Source organism: Castor canadensis, chromosome 3, assembly GCF_047511655.1.
Source record: "Castor canadensis chromosome 3, mCasCan1.hap1v2, whole genome shotgun sequence".
Lineage (NCBI taxonomy): Eukaryota > Metazoa > Chordata > Mammalia > Rodentia > Castoridae > Castor > Castor canadensis.
Window position 1 is genome coordinate 142,797,339 of NC_133388.1, and position 12,509 is coordinate 142,809,847.

The window sequence follows — 12,509 nt, forward strand, 5'->3', positions numbered from 1 at the left end:
TTCTCCCAGAGATATCCTTTCATTATCCATCTCCCAACAACTCCCCCATCTTTCAGATTCTAATCAAAGTTCCCATCTTTAGGTGAGGCACTTTTTTCTCTAATGAAACCACCACCTCAACTTTCTTGCTCTAGCTTCTCCTTTGAACACTTCCATGTTTCATCACATCATTCACTTGGGCATCTATCTGTTACTGTGTTATATATACATATATATTTATATGTACTCAATATATATGCTCAACAAATATTTACTGAGAAATCAACAAATTATATACATATACATCTATATGTATGTGTATGTGTGTGTATATACATATATGTATGTATATATATATGTACACACACGCATCCTGGAAGTATATCTGAATAGCATAAAGTAGTGATTAACAAAAATGGACTTTGAGAAGTTATGCTGCCTCAGGTCTGTACACTTACTAACTGCCATCTTTGGGCAATTCTTTTTATTTGATATTTCTGTTAGTACATATTAGTTGTACAAAGTAATGGGTTCATTATGATACTTTCACATATACATATACCATATTTTCAATATTCTCCCCTTCTATTACCCTATTTCAGTCCTCCTTCCCTACTCCCTCTTCCTCTTCCACATCTCTAACAGTTCATCTTAGGGTAAATTACTTAAAAGCCTCTGTAAGCCTTAGTGTTTTTTAATGAGGATCCTAACATTACCTAAATGTTAGCTAACAAAAAGGGTAAAAGAAATAATGCATGCCAATCTCTTAACAAAGTGCCTATCATAGAGAGAGCTAAGCAATTATATACAAATTACAAAATACATACTGAAGTTTTGGGTCTCTAAAAGTTACTAGATCTTATCAAGTGGCCATCTAAATTAATGCAAAATTCTACAAACTGAAATAGAACTCAGAACTTCTATTAAAAATAGCTTTTAATTTTATAAAAAATCCACTCTTAGGTCAATAGAACTACAGCCTGAACCAATTCCAAGAATGCAGCCTTGACTTTTTCTTCTCTCTGTTCTATTATGATATTAAGTTCAAAATTTTTGTAAGAACATTTAATTGCTTGCATTCTTAGTAGTTTCCAGATACACTTTTGACCTTTACAGTCCTGAGAAAACATGTATGGCAAACTCAGTAGACACATAAATTTAGACAATCTCTGCCCTGTAGAGCTGTACATATGTGACTGCCACTGAAAGAAATCAAAGTAGAATCTAATAGAACTACCAATCCAATAGAACAAAACCCAAAGAGCTTTCCTATGAAATGTATCCAAACAAGGAAGAAAATCCTCTCATGTGATTCACAGTTTGAATTACATGTATTTCAAGAATCTAAACATTTCCCCAAGACTGCATTTTATAATTTGATCTTATTTGGACATGTAATACTTATTTGAATATATTTTATTAAAAATAAAATGGATACTCTTCTATCCTAAAATAAAGGATAAATAAAAGAAAGGCTAACAGGACGAGTTTAAGTCACTGATCTGTTAAAAATATGCATACTTTTTCCTTCATTTTTACTATCAGATACTAAGAATACAAGGGAATTTCATTGAGATAATTCCATAGAAAAAATATGCATTCTTAAAAATTCTGTCCAATGTCCTCTACAATAAAAAGAACTACTTAATTCAAATTCTCATTTTCTCTTTCCTACACCAATACACTTGAAAACTTTAGTTTTTGAAACATTCAATATACAATCCACTCTCTATTTGACCCTACACATCATACAACCTGAAATAGAAACAAAGACCAGGTAATTAGCTTGTTTATTCCACCTTCATGTCAAACAAAAGTACAAATAACATTCAGTGCATGTGCTAGCTACCTTAGAGCTGCCAATCACCCTTGTTTTGAAACTCTTTGATTTGCAAAGCTGTCAATCATGTGTGTGGTGATACAGATGCCAGTATAGAGAGAATGCTTTAAAAGATAAAACCTTCATTTGCACACTAGTAAATAAATGACTTTGCTTATAAAACTGGACTTGAGAACTTTACAGAAATGCAACCATTGAAAAAGTCAAAATAAAACATAACTTACTGAAATGAAAAGGTTTGGAGAATTTGGTTCTTTAAGTTAAGCAATAAGCATGAATTAAGCATAGGGATTTTATAGTTTGGTAAAAAGAGAAATATTCCTTGCATGGCAAGTTATCAGAAATACTATGACTGTAATGGCAATGACGGAGTCAAACTGATCTAAATCTGGGCAGGCAAGCAAGCAAAAATGTCAATATATCCCCCTGCTTCACCTCCCAATGCAATCCAACTCTCTTATCTACCTAGCAATTCACATCTGAAATAAAATATTGTTCAAAACGTCTCCTTCTATCTCATAATCCACAACTACTCAGTCAACAAGACAGGCCCTTTCTACCTCCTAGATCGCTGAGGAATGTTTCTCTTTTCTCCACCTTCACACTTAATTCACCTTCTCATCATTTCTCCCCATTAGCTTCCTTATGGACCTAACTCAGCACCATTCTGCCAACACACACCTCACACCTCTGCCAGGATGATTTCATGAAATGCAAATTTAATCCATGTTATCTGCTACAAAATTTTAATGGTTATTTGCACCTTCAGAATAAAGCCCCACTTTTTCTTTTCCCCTTCTCTTCCCTTCCCTCCCCTCCTCTCCCCTTTTCTCCCATCCTTCCTTCCTTCTTTCTTTCTTTTGGGGGGAAGGGTCTCACTATGTAGCCTATGCTGGCAATGAACTCAAGTTCCTCCTTTCTTAGCCTCCTGTTGCTGGCATCACAGGCAAGTGCCACCACATCCAGCTTGTAAACCCCACTTCTTTTTTTTTTTCTTGGTGGGACTGGGGTTTGAACTTAGGGCTTTGCGTTTGCAAAGCACACGCCTTACTGCTTGAGCTAGACCTCCAGCCCTAAACTCCACTTGTTTGACTAGCATATAACTTCCTGAAAATTGTACTCCTATTCACCTTCCCACTTCCATCATTCCTTCTTAATTTAGGCTCACTAAGCCACCCAGGTTGAAGACTCAGGCTCTCTCACTTGCAACATCTGCAAGGGCAGCTCTCACCTGGAAACACTCAATGTCTGTGCTTAGTGTAACTGCCTACTCCTTCTTTACAACTTGTTCAACTGTTAGTTCCTCTGGGAAAGCTTCCCTAACAAGTAACTGAACCATCCATCACCTCTTCTCCATCCCTATGGAATACTATGCCCCAGACTGAATCAACTGTTAGAAAGCAGGGACTGGGGGATTCCAGGATGGCGGCTAGAGGGAGGAAGCAGAAAGCGAGCCTCCTATAGTGAAATCTTGGAGAGACGCTGGAGACACACTTTGCAGGCATAATCACCGAGAAAAGGCATAACTTTGACCCCTCCACATCTCCAGCCGGCGCAGAGAATCTCCACTTCACGTTAAACGGAGAACCGAGGAGGGCCCCCGGGGCCGCCAGTGGCCGGCGCCCATACGGCTTGGGAAGACGCGGACCAGGTGAGCTTCGCGGTACCGCGGTAGCCCCACAGACAAGCCTGGGCCAGAGCAGCATAGCCCCCCTCGACAGACTGACCTCCACCCAGGGAAAAAAGAGAAACTGAATACTAAGCAATAAGAAAGCTGGAAAGAGGGTGGGGCGCCCTGAGCGCTGAAGATTGGGGGAAGGGAATCCTTCCCGGGACTGTAAATAAACGAGCCTGGCGGGCGGGAGAGGCTATGGGGGAGCAGGGGTGCCCACTATCTCCACTCCTATTCAACATAGTACTGGAATTCCTAGCCAGAGCAATTAGGCAAGAAGAAGGAATAAAAGGAATACAAATAGGTAAAGAAACTGTCAAAATATCCCTATTTGCAGACGACATGATCCTATACCTTAAAGACCCAAAAAACTCTACTCAGAAGCTTCTAGACATCATCAATAGCTATAGCAAGGTAGCAGGATATAAAATCAACATAGAAAAATCATTAGCATTTCTATACACTAACAATGAGCAAATGGAAAAAGAATGTATGAAAACAATTCCATTTACAATAGCCTCAAAAAAAATCAAATACCTAGGTGTAAACCTAACAAAAGATGTGAAAGACCTCTACAAGGAAAACTATAAACTTCTGAAGAAAGAGACTGAGGAAGACTATAGAAAGTGGAGAGATCTCCCATGCTCATGGATTGGTAGAATCAACATAGTAAAAATGTCAATACTCCCAAAAGTAATCTACATGTTTAATGCAATTCCCATCAAAATTCCAATGACATTCATTAAAGAGATTGAAAAATCTACTGTTAAATTTATATGGAAACACAAGAGGCCATGAATAACCAAGGCAATACTCAGTCAAAAGAACAATGCAGGAGGTATCACAATACCTGACTTCAAACTATATTTCAAAGCAGTAACAATAAAAACAGCATGGTACTGGCACAAAAACAGACATGAAGACCAGTGGAACAGAATAGAGGACCCAGATATGAAGCCACACAACTCTAAGCAACTTATCTTTGACAAAGGAGCTAAAAATATACGATGGAGAAATAGCAGCCTCTTCAACAAAAACTGCTGGGAAAACTGGTTAGCAGTCTGCAAAAAACTGAAACTAGATCCATGTATATCACCCTATACCAAGATTAACTCAAAATGGATCAAGGATCTTAATATCAGACCACAAACTCTAAAGTTGATACAGGAAAGAGTTGGAAATACCCTGGAGTTAGTAGGTATAGGTAAGAACTTTCTCAATGAAACCCCAGCAGCACAGCAACTAAGAGATAGCATAGATAAATGGGACCTCATAAAACTAAAAAGCTTCTGTTCATCAAAAGAAATGGTCCCTAAACTGAGGAGAACAACCACAGAGTGGGAGAAAATATTTGTCAACTATACATCAGACAAAGGACTGATAACCAGAATATATAGGGAACTTAAAAAACTAAATTCTCCCAAAACTAATGAACCAATAAAGAAATGGGCAAGTGAACTAAACAGAACTTTCTCAAAAGAAGAAATTCAAATGGCCAGAAAACACATGAAAAAATGCTCACCATCTCTAGCAATAAAGGAAATGCAAATTAAAACCACACTAAGATTCCACCTCACCCCTGTTAGAATAGCCATCATCAGCAACACCACCAACAACAGGTGTTGGCGAGGGTGCGGGGGAAAAAGGAACCCTCTTACACTGTTGGTGGGAATGTAGACTAGTACAACCACTCTGGAAAAAAATTTGGAGGCTACTTAAAAAGCTAGACATCGATCTACCATTTGATCCAGTAATACCACTCTTGGGGATATACCCAAAAGACTGTGACACAGGTTACTCCAGAGGCACCTGCACACCCATGTTTATTGCGGCACTATTCACAATAGCCAAGTTATGGAAACAGCCAAGATGCCCCACCACTGACGAATGGATTAAGAAAATGTGGTATCTATACACAATGGAATTCTATGCAGCCATGAAGAAGAACGAAATGTTATCATTCGCTGGTAAATGGATGGAATTGGAGAACATCATTCTGAGTGAGGTTAGCCTGGCCCAAAAGACCAAAAATCATATGTTCTCCCTCATATGTGGACATTAGACCAAGGGTAAACACAACAAGGGGATTGGACTATAAGCACATGATAAAAGCGAGAGCACACAAGGGAGGGGTGAGGATAGGTAAGACACCTAAAAAATTAGCTAGCATTTGTTGCCCTTAACGCAGAGAAACTAAAGCAGATATCTTAAAAGCAACTGAGGCCAATAGGAAAAGGGGAACAGGTACTAGAGAAAAGGTTAGTTCAAGAAGAATTAACCTAGAAGGTAACACCCACGCACAGGAAATCAATGTGAGTCAACTCCCTGTATAGCTATCCTTATCTCAACCAGCAAAAACCCTTGTTCCTTCCTATTATAGCTTATACTCTCTCTACAACAAAATTAGAGATAAGGGCAAAATAGTTTCTGCTGGGTATTGAGGAGGGGGAGCGGGAGGGGGTGGAGTGGGTGGTAAGGAAGGGGGTGGGGGCAGGGGGGAGAAATGAACCAAGCCTTGTATGCACATATGAATAATAAAAGAAAAAGGAAAAAAAAAAAGAAATAAATTAAATCATGAAATAGAAATATTTGTAAATCTAAAAAAAAAAAAAAAAAAAGAAAGCAGCTACTGTGCTTTAATCTGTACATCATTAGGACTCATGATAAAAAGGTGGCACAAAATAGTTACACATGTAAAGCTTTCTGGCTCAATGAAAAACTGTAACATGCCTAGTTTATTTGCAAATAAAATTAATAAAACTAGTAGCTTATTTCTTGTGAGTGATAAAATGTTCTATTATGTATAATCTATGCCATAAAACAATTCTTTGGGCTTTGCAAATTTTCAAAGGAATTTAGTCAGTTACTTAAATTCAATGTATGAACTGACGCCATCTTAAATAGGATTTGGGATCCAATAATCCCATCTTATTTTCTCTTCTGTTCCTCCTGGAGGTGTTAAAGTTTCAACCATGATAAATGCTCATGTCCAAAACACTCAGCACCTTGACTGGCTCGACAAACACTGTTCTGATATGTGACAATCCCTATCAAGGGCATCAGTGAACAGGCAATCAACACAGGTAAAATCCCACACCAATCACACTTCACTTATCAGGAAGTTAGTTATCTGGGACATCAAGTACTGAGAATACAATGAGAATTAAGCAGGAGTTTAGGAGCTGTCAAAACACATGTTAAGGCACACGTACTGAGGTACATGTACTTTACTTATAGAAGAGGCTGCTAGGTCCTTACATACCAGTTGTTCTTATTTTAAGCACAACACACTTGATGATCAATTTCTCAGCACACTGTAACAAGAAAATTAGGAGGTTTGAGAAAGCTACAAAAAGCAAAAATGGGCATAACAACAGAAAAGAAGGATTAAAATACAAAACTATAGAATTGGTATTATATGGTTATTGAGAAATAGTTCTATATAGTATTTCTATAATGATAATTCATATTTGTAAATTATTACCTTGGGTCATTGAAAACAAAAATGGTTAAACTACTTCAGACCTAATAATGTACATGCTTCATTATATAAAAACAACCAAAGAATTAAAATCAACTACCACTTACAAGTAGCAAACTTCCATTACTTGCAGAATAAATTTGTATAAAATATATTATTCTCAGATAACATGAAGAATGATGACTTTTAGCGACTAATCACTGTTAAACACTAACCAATTCTGTACTCACAGGTCTCACTATAATTATGATATAGATGCATTCCAAAACAAAGCATGGTCCACTAGTCATTAACTTATTGGTGATAACACTATCCAAATACCACTGTCTTAGTTTAGGCTACCATAACAAAGTACCATAAACAGGATAGCTTATAAACAGAAATTTATTTCTCACAATCCTAGAGGCTAGGAAGTCCAAAAACAAGGTGCCAGCAGATTCAGTGTCTGGTGATGGCCAGTACTGGTTCACAGATGACGCTTTCTCATTGTGTCTTCAAATGGTGGGAGAATCAAGGCAGTTTTCTTGGACCTCTTTTATAAGGACACAATTCAATTCATGAGGGTGCAGCTCCATGACCTAATCGTCTCCTAATAGCATCACACTGGTGATTATGTTGCAACATTTGAACCTTGGGGGGGGGGGGGCGTGTGGGGAACGACACACATTCAGACAACAGCAATTGTGAACACCATAACAGGGATATTATAATTGAGTACCCAACATGCCTTAACAAACCTGCACAGAGCTCCCCATCTCACTACCGCACTGCCTTCAGAGTCCCTGGTACAACACTGCTTCATATGTGAGACTGTTTTTAGGAGATTTTTATGACACTTGACTAACCATAGGTTGCATGACTCAGAAAACAGCATAGCAGGGCAAAAAGAACACTTCTGGGCTTTGGATAACACACAGTCCTAGGTTTGAATCTCTGTTTTGTGAAATTATCAGCTGTACGACAGTGGCAGATTATTTATGTTCAGAGACTCACTTTCATCATTTGGAAAATGCTTCTTGTGAGTTATAAATGACACAAATACATAAATTTCAATGAGATTAAAAAACTAGCTAATATGATTATTGAAAGAAATCAGATGAAATACAGAAAGGGAATAATCTTAATTCATACTGGGACAATTTTGGGAAACTGTGTGCTGTATTACTAATACAGAAGCAAAAAAAGTCTAAAGAAAAGGACAGGCAGGGTCACATGATGAGAAAAGTGCTTTCATCAAATCACAGAAGTCTTTCACTTATAGATTGGTACATGGAAAAAACAGACTAAAAGTGAAGACTCATAAAATAGGGTACGCTTAAGGCTGAGTGTGGTGGTACATGACATGGAAATAAGGAGGATCCCCTTTTAAGTATAACCCAGGCAAAAAAAGTTAGTGAGATCCCATCTCAATAAATAAGCCATGTGGGAGGAGGAAGGTAAATGAAGAGGGTAAAGGAAGGTGAATATGGCTAATGTATTGTCAAAAAGAGGTCAGGCTGGTGAATGATAAACAAATTTGAATAGTCAGTTCCCACCACAAATTTTGTTTTGGGGTGGGCAGGAGTGAAAAGTAACTGGAGCAGTGAATCTGCTGGCCTGACATTTCTCAACATTTTTAAGCCTAAGTGTCAGGAAGCTACAAGAAACCTAAAGAAGGGTTTTAGAAGGAATCTAAGCCTTTCTACTACACAAGCAAACAAGAGACTCAGTAATACTCTGTGAAGACTGCAAACCTTAATTTCAGGACAAAATAAAACTGGGATACAGAATCTGCTATCTTAGAAAGTTTCTGTTCATAAAACAATGCATGTCTACATGGAGCTGTATGTACATACTGTGATAGCTATGAGGAGCTGTATACACAGTAAGCCCTCCTTAGTCACAGATTTATTACACATGGTTTTGACCAAAAGTGGACAAAAATGATAAGTAATAAATGAAAAGAAATTTCAAAACCAAAATTTTAAATTCCTGCATATGCAATATGCAGCTCATGTTACGTGAAGATCTCAGTCAGTCCTGTGTATTTCTGTTTAAATTGTTGGGGATCTACTAAATGTTCCCCTGCCCTTCATTTTGTGAAAAATCTGCCTCCCCAAAAGCAAATGCTGCCTCAAAAGCAAGGTCAAAGTGAAGGTGCTTCAATAGCCAAGTTATGGAAACAGCCAAGATGCCCCAGCACTGACGAATGGATTAAGAAAATGTGGTATCTATACACAATGGAATTCTATGCAGCCATGAAGAAGAACGAAATGTTATCATTCGCTGGTAAATGGATGGAATTGGAGAACATCATTCTGAGTGAGGTTAGCCTGGCCCAAAAGACCAAAAATCGTATGTTCTCCCTCATATGTGGACATTAGATCAAGGGCAAACACAACAAGGGGATTGGACTATGAGCACATGATAAAAGCGAGAGCACACAAGGGAGGGGTGAGAATAGGTAAGACACCTAAAAAACTAGCTAGCATTTGTTGCCCTTAATGCAGAGAAACTAAAGCAGATACCTTAAAGCAACTGAGGCCAATAGGAAAAGGGGACCAGGAACTAGAGAAAAGGTTAGATCAAAAAGAATTAACCTAGAAGGTAACACCCACGCACAGGAAATCAATGTGAGTCAACTCCCTGTATAGCTATCCTTATCTCAACCAGCAAAACCCCTTGTTCCTTCCTATTATTGCTTATACTCTCTCTACAACAAAATTAGAGATAAGGGCAAAATAGTTTCTGCTGGGTATTGAGTGGGGGGAGCGGGAGGGGGTGGAGTGGGTGGTAAGGGAGGGGGTGGGGGCAGGGGGGAGAAATGAACCAAGCCTTGTATGCACATATGAATAATAAAAGAAAAATGAAAAACAAAACAAAAAACAAACAAACAAAAAAAGCAAAGTGAATGTGCTTCATTTAAGTGATAAAGTGAAATTTTAAATTTGTTGAAGACAACACGCCTTTAGCAGATGCTCGGCGGCATGATGGGAAAAATGAATCAAGCATCCACAGTGCAGCACTGAACTCTACGCATCCTGAGACCTCCTCAGTGGAGGTCTCCTTGAACTACACACCACTGATGCCAGGGTCTACTGTATAGATAGGGAAGAAAAAAGTAACCAAACTATTCAGGCTAAATGTTGTCTTAAGTAATCTACTCTCTTGGGCACAATGTTAGAAATTAACATTTCTGGTCCACAGATTCAGAGTTTCAGCTTAAGCTTTGACTCCTATTTATCACTTAAAAATAAATAAATAGGCTGGGTACCGGTGGCTCAAGCTTGTAAATCCTAGCTACTCAGAAGGCAAACATCAGGAGGATCATGGTTCAAAACCAGCCCAGGCAAACAGTCTGCAAGACCTGATCTTGAAAATACTCAAAACAGTAAAAGGGCTGGTGGAGTGCCTCAAGTGGTAGAGCACTGGCCTAGCAAGCATGAAGCCCTGAGTTCAAACCCCAGTACTACTGATAAATAAATAAATAAATAAATGGCAACACTTTGATGGTATTTCAGATTTACAGCAATAGAAGCAGAGGTCAAAGGCTCTTCTTTTTTCTATTTTTGGTCAAAGGCTTTTTCTGACTACTGCTATTTTCCACTCATCAGTATTCTGTCACTATTTTATTCCTTTTTACTTGTATAATTATCGATATTTTAAATTGGTCTATGCCTTGTTTACTCTCTATTCCTTCTTCTCCCATCAGAATATTCCCTTCATGAGGATAGAGAAGTAGCTTGTTTTGTTCACCAGCCCTAACAGTTACTGTCTGGCAAACTGAAGAGGTGTAGTAAGTATTTAAATGAACGAATGAATGAGCATATGAGTGAACAGATCGACTGCTGCATAACTATGGCTCCTCCCTCTTCATGATCCTCATCCATGGATGCACTGATGTTTTGAGTACTTGGAAGTTAAGTGGGCATTTCTGGTGACGGTAATTGGAATCTGGGCAGGTGGTTCCATGGAAGCTGAGGTATAACTACTGCAGGTAACTACAGAACAAAGAGATGAAGACACGTAACTCTCCCACATAAATAGATAGTGACTGCTCCGAAGACGAGAGAACTTAATTGCAAAATTACTATGGGCCACCCCCGACTCCCAAAAGACATTTGTTAAACAAACTGCTTCCCTGGAAAAAGAACAGATGGAAATGTGGGTTTTAAGCACATTAGTAATTTCCATAATAGAATATGTACATATGTGGTATTTATGCAGTTTTAAATAAAAATTTAAGATTTAATATATATATTTAATATATATTGCAAGAGATTCTAATATTTAACCATTTAAAGCTATATTATACATAAAATAAATTCAAATTGTACTATAGCACTCATTACAGAAATACCTAATCCCAAACACAACTAACATTTAAAATTTTGCACTTTAGCGAGTAAGTCATAAGAATCAGAACTATAATTGTACATCTCCAAAGCACGCTGAAACATGATGTTCAAGAGTAAGACATAATGACAAAACTAATGCTATAAAATTTCAATTAAATGAAAAAAAAGAACAGTATGGATAAAAGAATATCCACAAAGAAATAAACACCCATGAAAGAAATATTAACAAAATTCCATGCTTAAATATAAAGAAACATAAACAAAACTGGTATTGGGAAATGATAATAACCTTGAGTGAGAAAGAGAGCATCTCCTGAGAAATATCTCAGCAGAGTTACCTGTAAAATACAATTTTTTATAAAGTTCTTTGGTCACATATTAGGTCAACTTGTAAGGCTAGGATAGTCACTGCAACTGGATTGCATTCATGAACATGATGAAAAGTTTATCAGTTACAACTGGAGACCATAAGACTTCTTTGTGTAAAATAAAACAGTACTTTATTTTAAATTTATGGATATACTTTGTACTAATGACAAAAATGTCTACTATAGCTTCTGCTGACAGTATCCAAGAGCTTAGGATGCCTCTCTTGAGGGATAACTTTGGGACCGTATATACTCACACTTGCCTCCTCCATAAACCCTCCTCAGTAGGAATTCTTGAGAGATGTCATTTAGGTCACCAGGTATTTCAATAGTAACACAACAAAAAATATCAACAATAGTAGCATCTATTTACCATATGCCAGTCCTGTTCTAAATCTTTACATATAATAACTTAATCCCTTCAATAACTCTATACAATAGATACATATCAGAGTATTACAATGTGGATTGACAGATACATCCTACTTAGAAATTTCTTTAGGTCTTCCTACTTTCAACTGAGCTTTTAAGTAATTGCTATACCAACTCAAGCCATGCCTGAAACACTGGCTGGCATCTCATTATCTAGTAGAGCTGTGACAGTCCACTGTCCACAGCTTCACAGCTCTGCTTTCAGTGACACTGCAGTAGTAACCTGAATTTGACCATGATGGGCATATTTAACACTACAGAAATTGGCAAATCAGGGCCTTTCAAAAAAATCAGAAATCCGATTGTTAAGTATCTACTAATGCATCGCTGATCTTAGGAAATGTGTATTCTGTTAATTTTTTCATGTCCTATTCAGATTCAGGTAGAACAAGCTAAGTCC

General features: G+C 37.7%; 1 protein-coding gene across 1 annotated transcript in view; it reads right to left on the bottom strand.

Moving 5' to 3' along the window:
* Positions 1 to 12,509, bottom strand: part of Mrps28 (mitochondrial ribosomal protein S28) — a 106,823-nt gene that overhangs the window by 64,472 nt on the left and 29,842 nt on the right. The window lies entirely within an intron of this gene.